The sequence below is a fragment of the Anastrepha obliqua genome, chromosome 6 (assembly GCF_027943255.1).
Source record: "Anastrepha obliqua isolate idAnaObli1 chromosome 6, idAnaObli1_1.0, whole genome shotgun sequence".
In the NCBI taxonomy this organism is placed as follows: domain Eukaryota; kingdom Metazoa; phylum Arthropoda; class Insecta; order Diptera; family Tephritidae; genus Anastrepha; species Anastrepha obliqua.
The window spans coordinates 12293251-12320892 of NC_072897.1; positions in this window are offsets into that span (position 1 = coordinate 12293251).

Genomic DNA, 27642 nt, shown 5'->3' on the forward strand with positions numbered 1-27642 from the left:
CTTAATTCTAAGTGCAGTGCTTCAGTTTTTTCGATCAAAAGCTGTTCGAAGAGCACTAATAATAGTTATTGCTCGGGCATACTCAGCTTTAAGAGAAGCAATCTCATTAAGGATGGTTAGTAGGGAAATTGGTGAAATACTTTCCATTTCTTTCTCACTAAGTCGTTGAGGCTCATTAGGCATTTGTTGTACCGGCGGAATACTGCAATTCACAATCATTTTAGCGGCAGTTGGTGAGTTAGTAGATATTATGATTTCCGACGTCTCTCCACTAACGGAAGGAGTAGGGGAGCGGATAGATTTTCGGCGAGCGGCCGCACAGTTTTTACAAAAAAACTTATTGCCCGAGCTGAGTAGAAATTCTAAATCAGCTGGCTAAACACCAATACAATCCAAATGAAAAAGTTCATTACACTTTCCACACTGCACTTTAGCTTGGTTGCGTTCAACCTTTAAACCGCACACATAAGGCATTTTATACATAAATGCAAGTGTAAGATATTTTGAATAATTACACTGGTTTACAGCCAAAATGCACCAGAGACGCCGTTAGGAAATTCCTATGTAAAATCACCGTCTGCAGGGCCTAGCAAAAAGTGTTTTACACACAGTTTATAGCAAATTTTATTACCTTTCAAGAGCTTTAAACGGTTTTGGAATCGCTCAATTCGTTTTTGAGATATATATGATTAAGTGGGCTGAATTTTTTTGTTTTGAAATAACGGTAATTCGTAAATATCTCAAAAACGTTACCATAGAATAAAAAATAACCTTGATTTTCTGAATCAGACGGTGATTTTACATAGGAATTTCATAACGGAGTCTCTGGTGCAGAAAGAAAGTTGAAATTTGTGATCCAGTGTTACCAATTCAAAGAGTCACTATCTCGAGCACGTTAAAATATAAAAATTCATAAATGATCATCATTAAATGACCATCGCAGAGTGAGAAAACTTCAAATTCCGAGCGCAGTAAAATTCACGTCTACACACGAAACAGGTCGCTCACGTCTAGGTAAATACTTTTTTAATTCTCTTACAGAGCTGTCTGGTGTGGGGTTGGGATCAATTCCACGTTTCATAAGAGCCACAAATGATTGTATCAAGGAAGGTAAATGGGGTTCCCGTGCAGCACAGTGGTATCACAACGGACCTGTAAGGTCTAAGAGAGTTGGTCGTGCAGACCGACTACCACCATAACCTAACCTAACCTATGCCGCTCCATGTATTTTGTTCCAGCCAATATTGCCACTCTAATTAATTGTTTAATTATAATTTATTAGATTTTTTTATTTATTATATTTTGTTAGAGATTTAAGAATTTTCTTGCTATATTGCACGTATTAAGAATCACCGATTTTTGAATTTTGTGATGAATTTCTATATTTTCATTTCAATTTCTGTGAATTTTAAAATATTTCCGATTGGGTAAAAATGTTTTCTGAAATATACCGTAATTATAATATAATATTATGAATGGAATTGTTCAAACACTTTTTTTGTTTTCAGAAGCGTTTTATTTCTTGTATAAGTTCAATGCACTTGGGGTGCTAATTTCAATGAAGAAGGTGGTTTTATTGGTTTTGTTAATAAATGTTATATCTGGTCTATTGTTAATTATGGATTTATCTGAATGTATTGCTATGTCCCAGTATAGTGTAAGTATTTTGTTTTCTATTATATTGCATGCTCTGTATTTATAAAATGGTTCCTCGTTTTCCAAAAGTTGTAGTGTGTTTGCTATTTCTTGGTATAGAATTTTTGCGACTATATTATACCTTTCCGGCACAGGGCATTCTGTAGTTATGTATGCGGTCTATCGTTTCTGCGTGTATTTGGCAAATGCGGCATTTATCATCTGAATTTGGGATCTTTCAAAATGTATTTTTGGTAATTTTTGGTGAGGATAACATGATCCTGAATGGCGATCGCAAATCCCTCAGCATCAAGATAAAGTTCGCCTTTTTGTTCTTCTGGTACCGTTTTGGTCTCGCACTATGTGTAAATGTCTACCGTGTGGCTCTTTCTGTACCCAAGTTGCTTTTTTTCGCCTATTATTGTACATGTTATTATATACGTACATAGTTTGTGTTGTGTTGTGTTTCTGTCTGCTATTGCTCTATGAAAATCTATGTTTGGTTTCGGAAAAAATGTTTGATATTATTCTTTTGATTGTTGTGCATTTAAGGAATGTCTATAACTCCTCTTCCTCCTCCTGTTCTTGGTATTGTAATTCGTTGAATGCATGATTTTGGATCTAGCTTTCTATATTTTGTCATGTGTTTTCTAGTTGCTATTTCTATGTTGTTGAGATCTGTGATAGACTAACGTATCATCCCAAATGAGTATAATAATATGGGGATAGCATATGTATTTACGGCTTTGGTAAGATTTTTGGAATTCAAATATGTTTTAAGGATTTGCTTGAGGCGTTTTCCGTATTGTGCTGCAAGTTGTTTTTTAATAGTTGTGTGGTCTAGTTTGATGCTTTGTTCGAAACCCAATCATTTATAGGTTTCGTTTTCTTGTAAATTGTCCATGGTTTGATTACCAATTTTTTATGATTGTGCTTCTACCCACCTTGCTCTCTCCACGTGTTGTGCTTTACATTTACTTGTTCCGAATAGCATTCTTATATCTGTTGAGAATTCTTCTGTGATCTTAATACGGTTCCTTAAGTGGGCCTGTGTTGACGCATATAGTTTAATGTCAACCATACATACATAGTAAATGGTTTATTCTGTGTTCTGTAGATTTTTCGAGTTTAATATTATTTATTTATTGGAAAGAGTAATAATTATAAATAATTATTCCACTTAAAAGGTAAGAAAAAAGGAACAAGCACTGGCTGCTAAGACCTTCGGCTATTGTTTTAAATGGTTAATAATATAGATAAAGAAAAAAAGGAAATAATTATATTATACTAAGTTTACTAAATGCTAGCTGCAAGATTATAATATATTTTACCTATACTGGAGAAAAGATGAAGATAGTATTGTACAATCGAGGGAATATGTATGTAACCACTACTACAGGGTGGGCCATATAGCGTTTGCTTTTTCCTTCATAAATGCCAATGTTCAGTCTTCAAAAAAAAAAAAAGGTTGAAAAAATATTGATTAGTTTTTTTATAGCCGATTCAAAAAGCAAATTTTACATGGTCCACCCTATATAAATACCAGATAACTTAGAAGCCTTTGAATTTAAATTTTTAATTTACAGCAAGAAATTAATTGACTTATGATACTAATATTATAGTCCGTTGTCTGCTTCAGAAGTTCAGATGGTTTGATATTTTTAAACACCGATGATCTTAAAATTTGGATTCCTGAACATATATCCATGAAGTGAGCTACGGTGAACTCGCTGAATCCACAAAACGGGCACGGGGGTTTCGGCAAACCATTTAGCAAATTAGTGAAATTGTATGGCCAATTCTCAGACGAATAACGGTCTAAATATTCCGGCATGATGAGTTTGACGGGTATTGGTTTTCCGATCTCGAGAGATTAAAGGATTTGTAGTGTTGTTGGCACTGGTTCAATTTGTTTAGGGAACTTTCATAATTGGTACGCCTTACCAGTTTTTTATATCTTCTGGAAGAGTGTATTTGAACATGTACAATGGCTCTTTGGTTGCCTCCTTAGCTCTACAATCGGCCTGTTCGTTACCTTTGATGCCACTGTGACCCGGAATCCACATAAGTTTGATTGAACCTTTTTATTGTGTGAGCATGTTGTGCATCTTTGTGATTACTGGAGAGTTATTAGTAGGTTCAGAATAGGCTCGATTATTGATTTGCTGTCACTGCATATAATATGATGTGAATTGTAGATTTGCTGTCACTGCATATAATATATTGATATTGACGGTTTTTTTGGGAAGCGAAGTGTACCGCTTCAAGTAACGCAGCAGCTTCGGCTGAGAAAATTGGTAAAACTCCAACGGTTATAGTGCTACCTATTTCGTTTGTTACGGCAAATGAAGTACAGGTATCGGTTTTAGATCCGTCAGTAAATAACAGGTCCCAGTCTGATTTCAGAGGAGAAACAGTTTCAAAATATAATTGCTTGAATTCATCGCGGCCAGTAGTATTTTTTTGATGATGCAGTAAATTACTTATGACTAAATAGCTTGGTACGACCCATTCTGAATGAGACGTTTTTTCTACGAGAACAGGTTATATATGTGTAAGTACGAGTATGTTCAGTTCTTTGGCTTGATTTAAAATTTCTGAAATCGTTGATTTTCGGCCATTTTTACTTGTGTTGTGTTGACATGAAGAAACGCATTAAAACAAAGGCTTGTTTCTGCAATATAAAACTCTAGGGATACACATTAGCGTGTTATTTGATACCCTTTTCACAATGGTAGGTAGACCAGCTTCCGCTGGAAGTAGGAAAGGCTCTAATGATCCTTCTAGCATATGCGTGATAAGGCGCTTCTAGGCGTTTCAGATGGGTGTATGCCCAATGTCCGTAAATAGCTAATCCGAAGTCTATTTTAGATAACATCAAAGCTCTAGTTATATTTACCAGCGTTTGTGTATGAACTAGACAGTGTTTTGAAGACAAGTACTTAAATATATATATTTAGTCTCGATAATAGGCTTATTCTAATGTTCACAATGATGCTTAAAAGTTCATTTATTAATATATCAAATACAATTCCGAGTACTTTTAGGGTGTTAGTGTGAGGAAGTGTGACGTTAGAAAAGGATATTGAGGGGAAAGTACACTTATGTTTACGGCAAATGTGAAATTGGAGCTTTTGCTAATAGACATATTTGCTCTTGATGATTTCGACCAAAGTTCGAGTTTAGAGAGGATGTCAGTGAATGAGTTTTTGACAGTTGTTAAATCGGTAGTTTTAGAGAAAATCAGCACGTAAGCATAAGCAAAGTGTTCAATATTTGCGTTTAAGGATATGATAGAGCTGACTTCTTTGAACGCTATTATGAACAATATTACAGAAAGAGGCGACCCTTGGGGTATTCCGTTGAAAAGTGGGAGAATGTTAGACTCATTGTTGTTTACACGTACGAAGAATTTGCGATTACATAAATATGATCTTATGACATTGTATATTTTTTCTCCGACTTTCCAGCGACTAAGCTCTTCCAAGACAACGTGCGAGCCAGTTCTATCATACGGCTTTTCAAAGGCTATACTAAGTACTGAAACATGGCTTCTGTTTGCTAAGGCTGTTGAGGCAAAGTTTTCAAAGATAAGCAGTGGATCCATAGCACCTAAGTTTTTCTGGAATGCAAACTGATGTGGACTTAAGAGGTTATTTTGCTGGGCAAACCATACAAAACGACGAGCAATGACCTTCTTCAAACCTTTCGAGGTGCAAGGTAACAGGGATATAGGCCTGAAATTGGGAATGAGGGAGTTTGGTTTGGGAATCGGGATTATTGCAGCAATTTTCCATGATGGTGTTTTACTCGTACCTGACAACGAAGAAAGAGTTAAGTTAAATTCTTCTAAAGTTATGCGAGATTCTAAACAAAGAGCTTCGTAGGAGGGTAAGGAATTGTGATAACATTTTGGTAATACATATATGTACTTGACTTTTAACAGCTAAAATCCGGATAAAAGTTTGAACTATGTGAATAGTTTGACCAAGTTATTGCAAATTTGTCGGCAATTTCCTTGAGGGAATATATTGGGCCTTCTAGCGAGTGTATAAAAGGGATGTGGTTAACATGACAGGAAGAAGTGAGATTTTTTATATCTGAGCAGATCTTTTTTGGGTTAAAGGAGGGTGGTATGCTGGCAGTAAGAGTTTCTAGAGCTTGTCTTTTCGTTGGCTTTTTTGTATTTTACAAGATTCTCTTCAGACCTAGTTCTTTGTACTCCGCCTAAGAAGATTGTTTAGTTTTTATCAGGATGGAGAGCAAATTTGATCAATAGGGAAGTTTCGCAGAGAACTTTTTGGTGCAAGTCTGGGGGATAGAAATATTCACCGCTGAACGTATGAGGGACTTGATAGTAAAAGCTTCTTTGTTGACATTGGCTGATTCAGGTTACTTGATAGGTGTTGTTTAATAAAAATCGTGAGCTCAGCTTATTTGCACATCCAGTTTATTCAAGGTCCAAATTAAAAAGAGAACGACAAATGGGCGAACAGTAAACAGGAAAATAAAGAAGAAAAGATAATAGCAAAAGAAATAAAACTACGGGGTAATTCCAATGAGATAGTTTAAGATAATTTCATAATCTTAGACATCCTCCCCGGTTGAAACGTTGGTTTCAATGTGATCCTCCAAGAAAGGCATAGCTTCTGCACGGCCCGGGTGCACGAACCATGTGCTGTTGCAAGTGTAACATTTCTGACTGCTCCGTCGGTGCCTGGGTGGAGTTCAGTGACGCGTGCTAGCCTCCAATGAGTAGGTGGTAGATTTTCGTGGCGTATTACCACGATATCACCCAGTCTTATGTTAGGAACCCGTCGTTGCCACTTTGTGCTCGCCTGTAAGGTTGCCAAATACTCCTCCTTCCATCTTTTCCAAAAGAGCTGATGCATCTGCCGTAACCATTGCCAGTGCTTCACTCGGTTGGCAGGAATCTCCGAAACGTCTGGCTCTGGGATAGCTATTATTTGAGATCCTATTAAGAAGTCTGCTGGAGTTAATGCATACTTGTCATCCGGGTCATCGTGCAATGGTACGAGTGGGCGAGAATTCAGACCAGCCTCGGTGCGAGTCGCCAACGTCTGTAACTGAGAGTGCCAAAGTGGTTGCGTACCCACTACGCGTACTAAGTGTCGCTTTGCAGACTTCACAGCTGCTTCCCATAGGCCTCCTTGATGGGGAGCGCTCGGCGTTATAAAATGCCACCGGGTCCCAAATCAGCCAGTGACTGAATACTCCGTTCATTAAACCATGCGGCTAAGTCTTCCTTCAAAACGTGGTTAGCTCCGACGAACGCAGTTCCGTTGTTGCTGTACATGTCCCTGCATGGACCTCGCCGGCTAACAAACCGAGTAAATACGTCCAAAAAAGCCTGAGTGGAGAGATCATCAGCAATCTCAATATGAACAGCTTTCGTCGCCGTACAAACAAAAATTGCCAAGTACGTTTTCACTGTAGTCCGCGATCTTTTGGTTCCAATACGCAAGTTGAACGGGCCACAGTAATCAACACCGGACGCAATGAAGGGTGGAGCTGCTTGAACCCGATGCCGAGGTAGCGAGGCCATTTGTTGTGTTAAAACAGCTCCCCGGTTGCGACGACATATGACACATTTGAGGATCAGACTACGTACTGCTACTCTCCCATGAATAATCCAAAAGCGACATCGAAGAGTTTGAAGAGTCAGCTGAGTTCCGCCATGAAGAGTGTCGGTACGTGCCTGTGTAATAAGCAGCCGGACTAGCCCCGTTGACTTCGGAAGAATGATTGGGTGTCGATGTGCCTTGCTTAACGCAGATCTCGAAATGCGGCCTCCAGCTCGTAATAGTCCGTGGTCATCTAGATAAGGATTTAACGGGAGTATACTACTATCAGTTGGCAATGCCGACCCACCCTGTATGCACCTAATGTCTTTCGGAAACGCATTCATTTGATCGATCCTCATAAGACATTCTAACGCCGTCTCCATCTCCTGGGGATCAATTGTGGAATGGCGAAAGCTCCGACTTCTAGGAAGCCACCTCAGTATTAACGGCGTAGTATGTATACTTTTTTTTAACGAGCTGAATCGATCTGTAAGCGGAATAATCTCACCGTCTAAGCGTCGCGTTGTCAATGTTAAATGAGTGACTGTGACGGCTAAACACTGTACCCTTCTCTCGCTATTCACTACAGCTTCATCGCAATCACGTAGTTCAGAGTGACAGGTGGGATCTATTGTATCATCCCGTAGCCAACTGGGACCACTCCACCATAAATGGAGGTCCAAAAGTTCTGAAGCAGATATGCCTCTACTAGCGCAATCCGCTGGGTTTTCCGATGAACGTACATAATGCCATTCATCCCTCAAAGTTAACTCTTGTATTTGCCGTACCCTATTTGATACATAGGGTTTAAGCGCCTCAGGCTGCTTTCGCAACCAACAGAGGGTGATAGTCGAGTCTGACCACAAAGATGCTACTTTGTCGACTAATACTAATGTGCTTCGGACGTTTCGAAGAGTCTCAGCTAGTAAGTGTGCCGCACATAGCTCTAAGCGAGGTATAGTGGCTCCTCTTAGGGGTGCCACCTTGGTTCGGGCCATAATTAAAGCTACGTGAACGTCCTCCTGAGAATTTGTTGTTCGAGCCTACACTACGACAGCATATGCCTTTTGGCTGGCCTCGCAGAATCCATAAAGCGTGGTAGTCGACCCTTCTTTCATCCCAAGCCAACGAGGTATCCGAAGTATGTTGAGAGCAGTAAGGTCATTGCGAAATGTTAGCCAAATTTCGCGTTATTCCGTTGTTAGTTTGAATAAATATCTTACCCACCACCACTACGGGTGACAAGAATCCTGTTGGGTCAAACAGCTTCGCCACCTCGCTGAGCACACTGCGCTTTGTGTATATACCGCCGGGTTGCTTGAGTTCCACGTTGAATAGCAGGACGTCGTCGACTGGACCCCATTGCAAACCTAGCACAAAGGCAATTGATGCATCAATAGGGCATTCCGTAGGTGATAAGTCTTTCCCTAATGGAATCAGTACGGCGGCGTCATTAGAATTCCACTTTCTTAACTTAAAGCCTACAGCTCTCAATATGGTGTCGATATTTGCTGCTAAAGTGATAGTACTTTCGACGGTGCTACAACTGGTGAGGAAATCATCCAAGTAGAATGATGTGAGAATGGATTCTCGCGCTTGGATGCCCATATTGCGATTGTGAATCTTGTCGAAGCTGTCGTACGCACACTGATGCATAGCCCTTATCGCATTATAAGGACTGCATGCCATGCCATACGTGACAGTAGACAGTCGGTAAGTAATTGCTTCCTGGAGATTCACGCCGAAGTATACGCTGAAAGTTTCTGTCTTGCGGTGCCACGAGAACCTGGCGAAACATCTTCTCCACATCGGCTGTGATCCCGATGGCATAGCGTCGGAAGCGGAGGATAATGTTGATTAACGAATCTTGAATGGGGGCTCCAACCAGTTGGATATCGTTAAGCGAAAGCCCGTTGGAGGTAAGAGCGGATGCATTGAACACCACTCTAAATTCTCCCAATACAGCATGGTGGGGAATATAATAGCATCCGTCTCATATTCCCTCATAAACGCTTGTATTTTGCATGCATGTCCGGATCAGCAGCCAGACGTCGCTCAAAACGCGAGAACTGACGTCAAGCGTTGGCGTAAGAGTCGCCTAACGGTTGACCATCTTGACGGAATGGCAATCTCACAACATAACGTCCGTCGGTCATACGTTGATGTGTAGTGGCAAAGAACCGCTCGCATTCATCATCCGAGCTTTTAGTTGTCACCGGTAGTTCTTCGAGCTTCCAAAAATTACAAATGAGATCCCCCATAAAGACTCGTCTCTAATCTGCGCGCAATAATTGCCAACTGGTGTACTCGAATGGCCCTGAACGGACGCTGGCCCAAATACAACCCAACCAAGTCGGGTAAGCTGTGCGTGAGATTTATCATGCCCTCGATGTATGACATCCCCTTCTACAATCGAACCCCAAACATCAGCACCAAGAAGTACATCAACATGACCCGGAGTACCAAAATATGGGTCTGCCAATTGGAGATTTGCCAAATGTCTCCATTGCCCAATACCGACACTAACCGCTGGTGTAACTGAAGTAATCGAACCAATAACCAATGCATAAATGTCCAGTTCAAATTTAGAAAAAATGCTTTTTATCGTAAATCGGACGCTACCCTTGGTGCTGGAACATGCAACTCCACTAATTCCCTCCACCATAATCTCACACTTGCTCCTATAAAGACCCAAACCATTAGCCAAACCCTCCGAGATCAGACTTACTTGAGATCCAGGATCGCATAATGCACGAGACAGTCGTTGCTTGAGATCCTTGCCGATGACGTGGGCACGTGCTGTAGCTAATAGAACAGTCTGGCTTCCCTTTTCGATGCTAGTAACGATTGTATTGCTTGCTAGTCATAATAATGGTGGATTGGATATAATGTCTGGCTTAGCCACAGAAGAATCTACCTCGTTGCTTGAAATAGGTTGTTGTGATTTGTGGCGGCAAAAAATAATATGATGTCTGTGGACGCACTGGCGACAGTTACCAGAGGAACAAAGCTTGGATGAATGCCCGGACCGCAAACAGTTAAAGCATAAGTTCGATAGCTTTAAAGCTTCGAAACGTTGATCTGGTTCCAAAGCTAGAATCACCGGACAACGCATAGCCTTGTGTGATCCTCTACAGTGTTGTCAGTTGCCATCATCTGTTGTGGCGAGATTAGACTTTAGAAGACGGAGTGTGTTTTTCTGCTTTGACGAAGAATGCAGCATTTCACGATGATCCACTACCTGGCAAAATTCTGTCGAAAGACTGTGCGCTCGTTTTTCTAAAAATGCTAGCAACTCGTTTACCACATCAACGACACCCAGTAACGCCCTGGACGTATCCTCAGTCTGTGACTTCATGTGCAGAAATCTAGCAATGCGGATCTCCGCTAATTGCTTAGGGTTGTCATATCGATTTTTCAGCGCCGTCCACACTTCTTCATACCCACCCGAATACAAACCTACTACCAACTGAACCGACTCTGCCTTAATTGCCTGGCGCAATTTCCCCAACTTGTATGCCACCGGCAAATCCCGCTGATGAACCAATGTCTCAAATGCATCCTTAAATGCAAGCCACTTATAAGCGGATCCGTCAAACGATGGTATACAAAGCGGCTCTAATTTTAATTCCATTGGCGAAACTTTATGCGAAGTGTTGGCAGGCAGAGATTCACCCTCCAACTCCTTTCGTCGTTGATTCAGCGTTGCACACAAATCTATGTAGGTAGCTTCGGTGGAGTCCCACCATCCTGAATGTACCTTTAAGTCCTCCTCCTTGGCTGCGGAAACCAAAGCCTCATGATTTGTGAGCATCCGATGAAAATGGACGGCAGCAGATTTTATACGCTGATCAATTTGAGTTACATTGAGGTCACCAGCCTTCGGCTCTTTCGTTTGGTCATACATCCTCAAAATAGCGGCCGCATGGAATAAGTTATCTGCAATTATCCAGGAAATCAGGCCTAATCCAACGCGAAGCCTTTGTGCACCGTAATCGTGCGAATTAAGCTGATGTTATAGTCAATTTATCATCCTCACAGGAGGCACCAAAAAAGGTTTAATAAAAATCGTGAGCTCAGCTTATTTGCACATCCAGTTTATTCAAAGTCCAAATTAAAAAGAGAACGACAAATGGGCGAACAGTAAACAGCAAAATAAAAAAGAATTGATAATAGCAAAAGAAATAAAACTACAGGGTAATTCCAATGACATAGTTTAAGATAATTTCATAATCTATGTTAGAACAGAAAGTTTCGCAATCAGCTCTTTCTGTTATAAATTTAGGTTTAGGTTTAGCTCTGTAAAATTGTGGCATGGAGAGAGATGTAATAATAGCGTAATGATCGCTATTGTGTAGTCCACTCAGCGTTTTGGAGTCTAGTTTTGGGGCTATAGAGGAAAAGGAAATAGAAATATCTGGATGCGAAAAGCTCCTATGTGTCGAAAAATGTGTAGGGAAACCATCGCTAAGAATAACTAAATTTTTTGCAAGGACGACATCCTCGATTACACAGGTCAGCAACGTTTTGTTCTAGGAAAGTGTAGGGCCATTTTCGAAGTAATTTTTTGCGTAGAATCCGAATCCGGGGTTTAAATTGCTCTATGACGTCAGGATTTTGAGATAGATGACTTGAGATGGAGAGTTCAAAATGCGATATCTGAGTGAAAAATTAAGATATTTGAGCAAACTCAACGGCATTTAGAAGAGGAAGACTTATAATTTAAAATACCACATCTACTTTTTTATGAAGAGCAAAGTCGTCGTAGCTACATAACCTCAAAAATGGGCAAAAACAGCGTTTTTTGCACTTTAAGGTTAGGATATCTCAAAGTCCTGATGTGATAGAGCAATTTAAACCCCAGATTCGGATTCTACGCAAAAAATTACTTCGGAAATGACACTGCACTTTTATAGAACATTCCGAACCCATTTTTTTGTAGACCTGTGTTATTTTTTTTCTATTATTTGTTGTAGGTGACCCCGAAAGAGGACTGCACCCATTAAAGTCACCCAGAAGGATGATAGGATCCAAAAAGGGATTTATTGAATTAAGAATTTCTGTACTATTAAATGGTTGCTCAGGTGGAATGTAACATGTAATAATTGTAATTTTAATACCTATATATATACAGCAACAGACTGAATATTAGAAACTGTTGGGATAAATTTATGCCTGAGGGATTTTTTTTCAAACATAGCACACTTGTTTGCATGTTTTGTTGTTGAGGTTATTGTTAAAGTAACTAAGGTATTTGTTTGAAGTGTGAGCTGTTTTACTATGTGGAATGTGTGTTTCTTGTAGGCAAACTATTTCAGGAGAGTACTCATGTAAAATTAAATCAAAGTCAACATAGTTGTTGAGAAGATCATTAATATTCCATTGTACCAAGAATGATAGAAAGAAGATTGCGCCCATCAGAGAGTACGTGATGTCACGTTTGCTGAGTTGTGCAGTATTGCCAACCATTTGCTCTTCGCAATAAATTTAGTGCTTTTTTATACCGAAAATGCGAAAATTTTGAAGTTTCGTGTTTGTTTCTTTTTCTTTTAATTTAAAGCTACCGAAACTTTAGGTTAAAATAAAACTGTATTATTATATATTATAATACATAAGAAGGTTAAAAAAGGTCACTCTGAGAAGATTTTAGTGCTAATGAAAATTAGTTGGTTTTTATAAAATTTGATATTTTGAAAGTGTGAATTTAATTTTTTGCTCCTTTTAAGGTTATGGAAGAATATTAAATGTCCCCCTCTCAACTCAAAGATTGAAAACTTTTTACACGTTTTAAAAGGCGTTTGAGTTTACTGAATGCGGATTAAAACCATAGAGGTGTAATCGTTTCTTCCAGCCATCAACCCTTAGTGGGACATAGGGCATCAAGAGGTGTATTCGTTATAAAAATAAGCAACAAAATACCAGAAAATACTAAAGAAACCGTACTGACAGTTTAACAAAAAGAGTACCTTATCTAGTTACATAACCTCAAATATAGCAAATAAGTCGTTCCCTTAACCCTCGAGAACACGCGCTATGAGCATTTTGCTCAAGCAATTTTTCATTTCGCGAAATTTTTATGTTCTATGTAATTCTGACACTAATTGTGGTGAGTACCTTTGCTAGTAGTTGTGCTTCGTACTTTGACGAGGCAGACGGTTGATTTTTAAGAGCGGCATTTTGCTCATTGCGCGAGAAACAATGTAAGTATTTCTTGATTTATCTTTTTTGTTGAAAACCTCGGGTTGTGAAAAGGGTTGCTGCCCCAATTTTGAATAGTGGCAGAAATATTACCATGGATAATTATTTTACTTCAATACCTTTAGCAGATGAACTATACAAACAATATAGAAACGATTGTGGGTACAATAAGAAAAAATAAAAAGGAAATTCCATCTCAATTTATTTCAGCAAAAGGAAGGCCGCAACCACATACAATGACTGCATTTGCGAAAACAAGGTTCTTGTCTCTTACGTTCCAGTGAAAAAAAACGAAAAAAGTTGTATTATGCTATCATCACTTCATGCCGATGGCCAAGCTAATGATGAAACATCTGAGAACAAACCCGAAGTAATAACCTTTTACAACCAGACGAAAGGGGGTGTAGACACTGTTGATCAAATGAAAGGCACATATTCAGTTTCCAGGATAACCTGCAGGTGGACAAAGCGCTTCTTTTTCACGCTTATTGACATTACTGGCATAAACGCACAAATAATTTACAAATCAAATACAGGCAATTTAACCCAGAGGAGGACGTTTCTAAAGGAAATTGCCCTGGAGCTAATAAAACCACATATTTCTAATCGGCAGGCCATAAAAACTTTACCTCGTTATTTAAGAAATACTATGGATCGCATTGTACCAGCAAAAGAACCTGAAAGCCAACACCTACAACAGGGCTTTTGCGAGCTTTGCCCCAGGAGTAAAAACAGACGTTCGAAAAAAGCGCGGCACTTTATGTGGAAAATTACTTCGCACGGAACGCGTTAAGAATATGTGCCCATCTTGCTTCGAAAGCAACGTAAATGTCAATCTTACCGAAGACTGATTCTTGTCTTTTATTTCTTTATTTTGTTACAAGGAGTTTTTTTTTGTTAATATACTAAAGTATGAATGTAAAATTTTTGGTTATGTCTTGATTGAATGAATCTATATAATTTTACAGTGTGAATTTCTTAAATAAACACATAATTGCAAAAAAATGACTTGGTATTATAACTATGCTAAAAATGAAATGTTTAAAAATCATAATCCATTAAAAAGTTACATTCTTACATGAAGTGAGCAAAATGCTCATGCGCGAGAATCCGTGCTATCTTACGAGGCGCCTGTTCTCGAGGGTTAACAAAAGAGTCTCGCTTGACAAAAATAACTTATAAATTAAATTGTACATAAGCACAACACATTTATTAAAAAAAAACGCACATTCTAAAGACAATTTGTCACGCATACAAAGTTCTTTAAATGATTCAATAAAAATTTGTTGTGCTATTTTCTTTGAATGGGAATTTTAGTGCGTTTTTATATCCAAAGGTAGGCAATACTGCAGTAGCGAGAGAGAGATTTGACTGCCGAAAGCAGAAGAACACCAACAACACCTGCAATCGCGGGCAATGCCACCAGATGTTAAAAAATTAAAACTAAATAAAACTAAGTGAATTATTGAACTAATTTAAAAAAAATAAATATTTTACAAAATTATAAACATTACTTTTCATTAGAACAGGCTAGAAAAATGTCATGAAGAAAGAACTAAAACTCTCAGAATAAAAACCAAAAAAAAATGCTAAATCAAGTTACGAAAATGGTAATCTGGCCATACTGGAGCTAAAGTCACGTAACTCGTTGTCAAATTCGCTGAGAGCAAAGAAACGGGACCACGATAGGCGCCATCTCATTATTCTTTCCATCATGCCATTGTACTATCTTCATGATTTAAACCTCCTTAAGAGAGTTTGTTTCTGAGATAGTAGCTAGAGAAGAGTCAGGATTAAGAGCGAAATTTGAAGAGCTTGTTGGAAGAGAAGAAAGAGAAGAGGTGAATTCGTGTGGTATAGAAATCATTTGAACGAGAAAGTCATCGATTAGCATTCTTTGTTGTGTTTGATTATCATCTGAGTTCATTTCAACTGAGTTGTTGCCTGAAACGATAGTGCTTGGGCTATTTGTTGATATTTTGTTGTTTGTTGTGGGAGTATTTGATTTATTTGTTTGATTTTCGTTATTGTTATTGTTAATTTGATTTGATTTTGAGAAATTAGTTTGGTTTGAAATAATATTTTGTTGTAGATTGGTTGCAGATTGCTTTATTATATTGGAGATAGGAGTCGAGTTCTCATTTAATTAAGGTGAAATTTGTTGTTTGTGTAGAGCTATGGCTTCGCGCATAGTGTAATTTTTATTTGTTTTAATTGAGATTTTTTGATTCATTTGGTTGAATTTTGGGCAATCTCTGCTTGAGGATGAGTGAGCATCCGAGCAGTTAGCACAAAAAGTGCGGGAGCATGACAAATCGCCGTGAGGGGGAAGTGAGCAATTTACACATACAGGCGTTTTTATGCATCGTTTGAGTGTATGGCCAAATAGTTGACAACTCATGCACCGTATGGGATTAGGATAGAGCTGTCTTACTTTTGTTATACAAAATGACACTTCAATTTTCTCAGGTAAGTGGTATAGATCAAAGGTTAATTGAATGACTCCAGAAGGTGCGGATTTGCCGTCAAGGAATTTAAGAAACTTGTACACAGAAGAAACTCCTTGATACTTTAAATTGTCAAATATTTGATTTTCAGAGACATTATTTAAACACGGTGCATATATAGTGCCTTTAGTAGAGTTAAGGTTCTTATGAAGTTCAAACTTAATTGGGCAGATACCAAGAAGGGCTTTAGTTTGCAAAAATTTGTTTGCTATATTCATATTTTTAACAAACAGAAGTAAATTTCCGTCCTTTAGCTCTGATATGTTTATAATGTCGGTACTAACATTTTTAGGAGCCTTGTGAACAGCAAAGCAAGAATATTTCCTAAGTGGTTTGGGTGTATCAAGTGCACTTGCAATTAAGTATTTGGGGTTTTCTTTAATCACTGCCGGCAGTGCTGGAACCAACTCCTTAGTAATTGTTTGTGCTTTCTTCCTTTCGCGTCGAGGGTTTTCCGAAAGCAAGGCAAACCGGTTATTCCTGAGAGGGGAGGCATTATTTCTTACCGAAGTCCGCAAGGTGACAAGCAATATAAGTTGCGACCTTATAAACGACAAATAAACAAACCGGTGCACGAAAAGAGATGAATAATTAGAAAATGAAAAAAAAAACACTGCGATAAACTCAGATTGTAATCACTAGACTGCGAGAAAAAAAAACACAACCGAACGCCAAGAGTGCTAGTCGATGACTGTGTTTAATATTAAATCCATATGTAGTGTTGTTAAGCGCATTGGTCATGGGATTCAGGCTAAGACAAAACCATAGGGCGCTTAAAGAGTCTCCCTGAAATATGCCTCTTCGTATAGGTATTTCTTCTGTTATTATTGTATTCATTGGTGTGGTTAAGACTATGCTCGTTTTCCATTTGAACATGGTAGTTGTTAAAAAGTGTATAAGTTTTGAGTGTATTTTATATGTTCGTAACACCTTCAGAAGCCAGCGATGGGGCACTGAATCGGAAGCTTTTTGATATTCTATGTTTGTTTCATTACTACTATATCTATTATTATTTGCTCTTTACATTCTCTACTGTCCTTTTTGCAGCCCCTCTGTTCATTCGTTAAAATGTTATAGCGTGAAAGATGTGTATATATTTTGTTATGATACTAATTGTAGAAGTTATAATTTTGTATAGGGTAGGTAGAAATGTTATGGGTCTGTAGTTCGGCGGACTGGTTGTTTCTGTGTTTTTCAGTTTTATGTGTGTTTTGTCTATAGTAAGGTTTAGTTTTTGAGGTTGGTTAATTATTTAGTTTACTCTGGCTGGATGTGCAGTGGTGAACTTTTTATACCAAAAATTCTGAATATTGATTTCCAGTTTTGTGTTTTATTGATTATTTCGGTTAGTTGGTCTGTTGATACTTCTATGTCATTTTGCTGTTGTAGATCTTTTTGCCTCTTTGGTGTTGACCACCTTTTTTCCAATGAAGAGTGATTTCTTCCTTCGTTGGTGGATATATATTAGCTGCATTGGTTTTATTTAGTTGCTTAAAGAAAATCTTATCATTACTTATAAATTAATTTTTGTATATTTTTCTTTGATTTGACTCTTTGTATCTTGCAAGTATAGCAGCATATACATTGATTTTCGGTTTTTGGGTGTCGGAAATTCCTTCTAATGGTTTCTTGTGTTTTTGCCTTAAGATTTCTAAATGTTTAACGGTATGACTTGATCGGTTACCTTTCTTTTATTGTGTCAACCTACCATTTTCTCAAGTTATATATTTTGTTCTCAATCCGGATTTGCCATTTTGGTTTGCGCAGAGAGTGTAATTGTTTGTTTCGTGGTAGGGGTTGCTGGTGATTGTTTATTATTTTTGTGGTTATTGCATATATATACAGGGTATTTTTTTGAGAACGGTAACACATATGTCATGTCAAATGTGTTCATAATTTACTTAAAGGTTTGACATTTACGCAGTAGGACGCTATACGCTTGAACAAAATTGGGAAATATTGAAAATCTATTTCCAAAGTGGTGAGTCTTCTTCTTCTTTTCTGAGTTTCATATCGGTAGCTACGTCAATAAGCAAAATTGTCGGATTTGGGGCTCAGAAAATCCACACGTTACTGTAGAGAAGCAAATGCATCCATCACTGTTTGGTGCGGTTTTTGGTCCAGCGGCATCATCGGGGCATTTTTTTTTTCGAAAATGAGCGAGGAGCCGCGATTACAGTAAATAGCGAGCGTTACCGTGACATGCGCAACGAGTTGTTTCCAAAAATTGAAGAGGATGACATGGACAACATTTGGTTTCAACAGGACGGTACAACTTGTCACACTGCCAAAGTTACACTCGAACTTTTGGCTACCGTTTTTGAGAACCGAATAATCAGCCAAAATTCCGATATAAATTGCCCGCCTCAGAGCTGTGATTTAAGTCCGTTGGACTATTTTTTGTTGGGAGCCGTTAAGGACAAATGCTATGCGAACCATCCAGAGACTATTGATGCTTTAAAACACGAAATCGAAGTTGCCATTCATGAAATTGGAGCTCAAACAATTGAAAATGTGCTTAAAAATTGGGTTGATCAAATGGCCTATTGTAAAGCCAGTCGTGGCAATCATTTGAACGATATTATTTTTTATTCATAAATGATAATGTTCAATCTTCAAAATAAAAAAAAAAGTTTGAAAAAATATTGGTTAGTTTTATTTTATAGCCGATTCAAAAAGCAAATTTTACATGGCCCACCCTGTATGTATATGCATGTGTGGATGTCTTCTATTGTAGAATCATTATGTAAATGAGATTGTAAAATTTGATTGTTTAAAATTTCAATAATATTTGTAGTGTTTGTTTTTTTCATTATAGAGTTTGATCTATGCTTTCCCATTTTAATTTGTTCGTTTGCATTTCACTCTCAATTTTTTCTAATAGATCTATTGTATTGCTTGCAGGGCTAAAGTTTGAGATAATTTGGTATCTATTCGGGCTAAGTTCGGCGTTATTGTTTTCATTGGCTTGATTTTCTGTTTGTGGATCTATGTTTTCAATTTTATTGTCTTCTTCTATACGGCTTCTTTCAATATTTTTTCCTAGTTCTTCTGCAACTTTTTGTTTTATATTTTCAATTTCTATGGTAGTTAAAAGATTATTTGTAACTATTGCTATTTTTTGGTCGGCTAATATTTGCGTTGTTATTTTTTGTTCAAATTGTGGGTATATTTGCAAGAAAATGATCTGAAAAAATCTGTGCGATATCCTGTCTTTATAGTTTCTTTTTTTGTCGATTTATAGTAGGCATGCATAACAGTTTTGTGCATATCTTTGTTCCATGTTATGCGCTGTCTGGGTTCTCCTGCCTTTGGGGTTGCTGGTTTTCCAGTCAAAACATCTAGGGCCTGTTGAGTTTCTGGTCTATTGTCATCATCTTTGTCGGGCTCTTGATTCCCGCGCCGATCCCGACAGTGTCGGCGCTTGTCCGAGGCTCTTGTATTTATAGGAACCGTTTACACACTGGTGGATGGTTGGCCCTGCCCAGTGGGAGACTAGGATTCACGGAGTGGTCAGACCCGTATCCTCATAGGGCATCCTTGTGATTGGTTGGCAGTTTTCTTTCTGGGTTAACTGTTTTCCTTCCGACACACAGTTTACTGGCCAGTATGTGAGGCATTCGGCGGTATTTTAGTGTCTTTGCCTATAACTAGGGTCTCGCGGGGTTGTTAAACCCGTCATCCTATTAAGCAAGATGTCCTAAGGAGGATGCCCTTGTGGGGCATTATTATTATTCCCACGCCACTCTCCCCTCTCGGTATGCGGCGAGGCGTGGTCCATTTTCACCGAACACGACGGCACATTCGGGATGCAAGTCGTGTCGGTACTATTTGTTTCTTTGTATTATGTTTGGTATTATTTTATTGTTATTTATGTCAAAGTGTTTTGGTTTTTTATTAGTTTAAAAGGACTTTACTATATTGCACGTTTTTATTATCACTGCTTTTTGAATATTACCGTGTAGATTTTTGTCAATTTTTATTAATTTCAAATTTTCTTTAAAAGTTCTATGCAATATTCCTGTATTTGAGATTATGAGTGGCATGATACACACTTCGCTTTGTTTCCATATCTGTTTTATTTTCTCTGCTAAGTCTGTGTATTTTTCTATTTTTTTAATGTATTTGCTGTGTATGTTGTCATTTGGTATGCTTATTTCAAGTAATTGGGTGGTATTGTCTTTTTTATTGATTATTGTAATAATGGTCCATTGCATGCTAGTTATTTATCTGAGTAAATCGTTCCATCCCAGTACATTTTGTATGAATCGTTTTCAACTATTGTGTCTGGCGTGTATTGATGGTATGACAGAGTGTTCTCTTGAATATTTACATTTTTAAGTATTTATTTGCGACTTATTTTAGCTACTACGAGATTTGTTAAAGAAATATAGCGAATTTTGTGTTTCTTCAAAAATTATTAATTTATCCATGAGATATTATGCACTTGTGCCAACGTTTTTTCCAATCTTCGAAGCACTCAAAAAATCATTTCTTTTTATCTTGCTCATCTTTGTTGGGTCAATCGTAGCGTAGCGTCGTCCTTTCATGGCCCTTTTCAGTTCCGGGAACAAGAAAAAGTCATAGGGGGCCAGATCTTGGGAATACGGTGGCTGAGGCATCATTATTGTGTTGTTTTTGGCCAAAAAGTCGCGCACAAGTAACGATGTGTGAGCAAGGGGCGTTATCGTGAGGCAAGAGCCAATTTTTGTTCTTCCCCAAATCCGGGCGTTTCAGGCGGATTGCCTCACGCAAATTGCGCTTAACTTGGCGCGCTTTTTTCGGTCTTGGTTCGTGCGGCAGCTTCCATGAGATGTTTGGGCTTGGTTTCCACGTCATAACTATAAACCCACGATTCGTCACCAGTTGTGACCCTCTGGAGCAAATTTGGGTCGTCGCGGACAGAGTCCAACATCTCATTAGCAATGTTCATGCTATGCTGCTTTTGGTCGAAATTGAGCAGTTTTGGTACGAATTTTGCGGCGACCCGTCTCATGCCCAAATCATTAAAAAAAATCGAATGTCACGAGACAGTCGATATGTCTAGGTCCTCAGCAACTTCTCTAACGGTGATTCGACGATTGGCAATACCATTTTCATCACTTCTTCAATTTTTTCGTCGGTTGTTCAAGTGCTTGGGCGTCCAGCACGCTTTTCGTCGTTCACATCTTCTCAGCCTTTTGAGAACATTTTGTCCCACCGATAAACGTTGCTTTAGTCCAAAGTAGCTCCTCCGTATGGCACAGTCAACATTCGAAATGCATCAGCGCACTTAATTTCGTTTTCCACACAAAATTTGGTACATGTTCTTTGATCCATCTTTTTTAAAAAGGTAAAAATCGAAGACGAGCCGAAATACGTGCAAGCAAAACAGCTGTCAACAATTTACTGAACATTCAAAATGGCCGAACTCGACGACATGAGTGTCTCTCACGCATGAGTACTAACATATCGACACAAAAAAAAATTGAAATATGTATACGTAACCTTCGAAAGTTCAAAATACGGGACATTTTTTGAACAAAATTCATATCGCACCCTAAATACAAAAGGGTCACAACTCAAAATGTAGCTTCTGCTCAAATATGAACGAGACGTTATCAATAAAACGGTCCGCGGATGACATATGGCAAAAATAAATTTTTTGTTTTTTGGTAGGACTGTTATAAGCTTACATGGCAAATTTCAGCGTGATATGTCACATAGTTTGTTTTCTGTGCTACTGTAAACAAGTCAAGCTCGAGTGTGGAAAATTTTGACTTGTGACCCTTTTGTATTTAGGGTGCGATATGTTATGCAACTCCATGTATTTTGTTGCCGCCAATAGTGGGCAACCTGATGTTATATGGTCTATTGTCTCAGCATGTATGTATATTGCATGGGACCATAATTTCTGATAGATATTATTTGATCCTGTATGCTATAATAAGCCCTTCTGTTTCTGGTTGTAATACACCTTGGGTTAGCCAAGTATAACTGTTAGGTTTGTCAATATTACTGTTTTCCATTATGTGTGGGTGTTTTCCATGAAGTAGTTTTTGTCTCCGTATTTCTTTAATTTCTCCTATTGTCGGTGTACGTGTGATGTGGTTGCGATTATGTAGATTAAGAGGACTTAGGTTATTGTCTGCCTGGGTTATTGCTGTTTGAAGGGTTGTAATTAGTGAGTAAAAATATGTTCTTAGATTTTGTATTTGATTGGTATGTAACTGCTGGATATCTATTAGCCCCTTCCCTCCTTCTTTTCGGGGTGTTATTATTCTTTCTTTGCATGCATGTGGGTGGTGTTTTTGATATTTATTATTACTATTATAATATAACGCTACTCTGGTAGGGTTTAATCAGAGACAGAACCAAAGCGCACTTAAAGAATCGCCTTGAAAAATACCTGTGTTAATTTTTACTTCGTTTGTTTTAATTTTATTCGTTCTATTGCTGAGATAAATCGTAGTTCTCCAAGATTGCATTGCACTTTTAAGGAAGTTTTGTATTTCTAAGTCAATTTTATATATTTCAAGGACTTTTTGTAACCATATGTGGGGTATTGAGTCAAATGGTTTTTTATAGTCGATATAACATGTTACAAGATTTCTTTGAGACTTTTCGGTTTGTTTCATTATTACACTATCAATAATAAGGTGCTCTTTACACCCTTGACTATTCTTCCTGCATCCTTTTTGTTCTTCTGTAAGTATGTTGTGTTATTTGATATGTTCTTCTATTTTTGTGGCTATTACTGATGCTATAATTTTAGGTCTGTGGTTTTTTGGATTTTGGGTGTCTGAGTTTTCGGGTAATATAAATATTTTCCATGTGTGAGAAATTTCGGTAGCTCCTCTGGTTTAGTTAAAATATAATTTATTTGGGTCCCGGGTGCTTTCCAGTTATGAGTTTTTTTGATAATATTTGTAAGCTGATTTGTGGTGATTGAGTAATCTATTTGTTGTGGTATATGTAAACAGTTATGCTCTTTTGTTTTAATCCAGAGAGTATTTTCTTCTATTGTCTTTGAGTGCGACCAGATGTATTTTGAGAAGTCTTCTATCTGGTCCTTGCAGGGAGGTATCATGTTAATGCTATTATCTTGTGACAAACTCTTGAAAATTTGTCTTTGTTTATTATTGAATTGATTATTATGTGTGTGTCTATCATTTGATTCTTTATATCGTTTCAGACTCTTTGCATACACTGAGAATTGTTGTGCATTGCTTCGCATATATTTTCGTTGCGATTTGCTATAATGTGCTTAATGTTGGTGATAAGCTTTTTTGATCTTAAACCTGATATACGAGTTAGTTGCGTTAGTCTACCTATGTTTTTTCTGATTGCGTTGATTTTGTTTTCCAGTCTAATTTCCTATTTCGGCTTATTATTGAGTCTTTTGTTCTTAATAATCTTATCGGTTTTTGATTGTTATTTAATATGATTACTGTAGCTGCAGCATATATTAGTAGATGTATTTCTGAGATGGCTTGTAGGTTTAATGCGTGATGCTCCAGCACAGAGTTTATATTGGAAATAAAGTTGGAATCTATTTTGGGGTTCGATGTCTTGCCATTTTATTAATTGTTGTTGTAATTCTTTTTCTTAATTTCTTTTTCATATTCATTTATTAGGTTTGTTAAAGTAGTTTTAGTCCAGTCAAAAGAGACGAAAAAAATAGCCAACTTCGTAATTTTAGGAGTATGCGAGTTTATGGTTTTATTATGTAAAGCCCATCACTGTGAACTTAAGTTTGAGTTTTCGGGGTCGGGGGTTGTGTCCCGCGCCCGCCACATGAAAACTTCAAAATGCGATATCTCTGCGAAAAAAAATTATATTTGAGCAAACAAAACGCCATTTGAAAAAAGAAGGATTGTATTTAAAGATGCCATCCTTTAATTTTGGTGAAAGAAAACATCTGCAAGGCTACATAACCTCAAATATGGGCAAAAATGGTGTTTTTTGCACTTTTAGGTTAGGATATCTCGAAAACCAGAGCTGGTAGAGCAATTCTGAGGCCAGATTTGGATTTAGCACATCATAAACCTTTGGAAATATATAGTCTGGTTTCTGGGTCTGAATGTTGGTTAAATTTTGTCGGCCTGTGTAATCATGTACGCGCTTCGCTAATGTATTGGTTGCTCCACTTAGCAGCTCAAAATCATACGACTAAATAAAGATAGCGGAAAAAACTTATAGACAAAAATGTTCACAAAAAAATGCTCTATAAAAAAGCTCTGAGGTATATTTTCCATAAAATCAATAAAAAAAAGGTTATTACGCTTTAAAACAATGCATCCCTTAATTTTTCGCGTAATTTTGTTTATAACTTTTTTATTATTAATTTTACAATAAAACGTTTTGAATGAAAGTTGTAGATAATATTATTATCTACAAAAAAGTATTTTTTACAAAATTTTCGTAACTTTCGAAATTCACGAGATAATTGCAAAAAACCAGTTGCACCCTTATTTCCAAGATGGCGGCCGCGGGACACAACCCCCGACCCCGAAAACTCAAACTTAAGTTCACAGTGATGGGCTTTACATAATAAAACCATAAACTCGCATACTCCTAAAATTACGAAGTTAAATCTTCTTTTGACTGGACTATTTGTAGAATTGGGGTATTATTACACCGCGTTACACACATTCTGTCCTATGAACCAAATATGCTTTTTCGGAAAAAGGATAAAAAATAAAAATACACGTGTATCGGCGATTTTCATGTACACGTCACAATTTTTTTTTTTGTATTTTATAACTTTAAACGAGCAATTCTTGTATGCATATCTGTATAGCCACACGATCTCAGGATTAGCTTAACGGATTTGAATGAAATTGGGCACACAGATAGTGTATCACATTTCTAAACTTTTCACCTAGGTGTTGCCACTGACAATGTTTCACAGAGTTGCCACCTGTTTAAAATTAAAACAAAAAATTTGCATGAGATATGCCGATGTGGGTATCAAAAGAAAGGTATTTCAGTCCGCATTACAATAGAGCTATAAAACCCCGATTTTTTTTTTAATTTTGCTATATTAAAATTAAAAATTGTTACATTAAAAATTTTAATGCTTTTAAAGAAACTTAGGCCTTTTATTTTTGCGTTTGTTAGCATTTGTGTCAGTATCGCGACAAATAGACCAACAGTATTCGCCAAGCATATGCGTAATGTCTTGTCCTTTAAGGCGCTTTTCAATAGCCGCAATGTCCTGATGGAACCTTTCGCCATGTTCATCGCTACAAGCTCCTAAATCACCAGGGAAACAATCTAAATGATTGTGAAGGAAATGGATCTTTAGCGACATTAATATGCCCATTTCACCATATGCCGAAATCCTTTCTGCAACAATATTTTTATAATTGTCAGCTCGTTTGTTGCCAAGAAACTGCTCAATAATGGCAACTGTGCCTTTCCATGCACGTTGTTCGATAGCATTCAATTTTGATGAAAATTCATAACTTGCAACTATTTTTTTTATCTGCGGACCACTGAAAACACCTTAAATTATACACTTCATTAAAAAAATAAAGTTACTAAAATCCTTCGTAAAAAAATACCTGTATGAATCTTTGCGCCGCTCAGTTTCGGAAAAATATAGCGCAAACTTGCAATCGCCTCGCCCTCACGATCCAGTTTTTTAACAAAATTTGATACGACACCGAGCTTAATGTGTAGTGATGGCAGAATGATTTGAGATGGCTACACTAATGGTAGATTTTCTATACTTTCTACGCCTACTTTGTAGCATGTTCGCGGCTTCCACTTAAATTCAGTGTAATGCTGATCTCTTTTGCGACCTTCCCATGTACACAAAAAGCTGTGGTGGGTTGGAAATCCACGCTTAACACCCATGAGTAATCCGACCACTTTTAAATCGCAGCATATTTTCCAATTATGCTCTTGGTAGTTTATCAGCTGTAATATTAATTCCATGCCTTGGTATGTTTCTTTGAGGCTGGTGGCATAGGCGATCGGGACAGCTGGATGTTTGTTACCGATATGAAGCAGCACTACTTTAAGGCTGTTGACCGATGCATCAATGAAAAGTCGCCACTCCTCTGAAATATGAGGGTAACACATTTTTTCAAACATCGAATCAATATCACAACAATAAGCCAGGTTGTTTTCCCGATCTTCGTGCAATTTAAAAAAATCATCATATGGAATACTGCTACGTCGATCCAGAGCGGCTGTTATTTTAAAACCAGCCGCCACTATATTCTACTGTTTAAAGCGTGATGCAAAGAGTTCGGCTGTTCTCTTTGACAAATTTTCTTCTCGTACAAGGTCATTGAAGTCGGCTTGCGTTACTAAATGCGGCACTGCAGTCCCAAGTTCACTGAGTGCTGGTACAAATTCCGATACTTCTGGTTCCCCGCATCTCGCATTCGATGCAAGAAATGTTGATAGCATTGTTGGTGCTACTGTTGGTTATCCATCCCTTAATTCGGGAACATCATCAAAAATCTCCATTGAAGCCGCTATACGTTCTCCTGGTGAGTACAGAACCGCTGGAATAACCGATTCTACATTAGCGTAGCGAATTTTGTTGCGGCGAAAGTATTGGTACCCTTTAGTTTGAGTAAAAGTTACGCAAAAGTAGCACAGTTCACTGCAGTGCTCCGTACGTGGTAGCCAAATTGTTGTTACAGAGTACTTTATTGTTGACCTTCCATTAGTAAACTTGCATAAATTTCTATAGCAATAGTCGCACACGACTTCCGGAGTATACCACAAGTAAGGAACATAAGCAGTCTTGAATATTTTCTGAAACGAATTAACCACTGTTTTCGTAATATTTTTAAAATTTTTACTTGGTGCGAATAAGCCACGAACGTAACTCAAATTATTTCGAGTCGGGCACTGCATTTTTCGTAAGATGAAATATACAGAAAGACGTTTTCGCGCAACTGAACTTAAAACAATTGTCAAAGTATACGTCTCCTAGTAGCGTAACTGTCAGATGATCGGAACTTCCGGAACTGTAACAAACACACAAACAGCACACAGAGTGTGTTGTATGAAACAATAAATTAAAGGTTAATAAGTTGTTTAAAAATTTGGAGTCCCTTCAAGTTATGCCGAAAATTTAGAAAAAAAAATTTTTTTTAGAAAAAAAAAATTCAAGAAAATCTGAGAATTGATAAAATTTTTTTTTTTTAATTTTACATAATAAAAACATTTCCACGAGTCTGCCTGCAGAAATTCAGCGCGATTGGATCACGGAAAAAGGGTTAAAAATTGATCCGAAGTTTTTCACACAGGCGGACTACGAGCTCTATATTTTATACATAAAAAAAAAATTCTGACGTGTACATGAAAATCGCCGATACACGTGTATTTTTGTTTTTTCTCCCCTTTCCGAAAAAGTATATTTGGTTCATAGGACAGAAAAAAAGTTCGTTTTTGTAACGCAGTGTTATCATTTGGGTTATTGTTTTGAACTTCTATATGGTCACTGCGTTGTGCAGTATCATTTTGATTACTGGTGTGCAGTTGTGATTCTATTGCTGAGTTGTTGCTGTTACCCTGATTGGCACTTTGTAATTCTTTTGCAATTTCCTTTTTTATATATTTTAGTTATACAGCAGTTAGCCGATTGTTTGTTACAATAGTGCGTTTCTGGTCTACTACTCTCTTTTGTGCTATATTTGCATATTGAAGGTGTATTTCAATGAGTAATCTATGCAAATCTTCACGGCATCCAGTCTTATTTGTTTCTATAT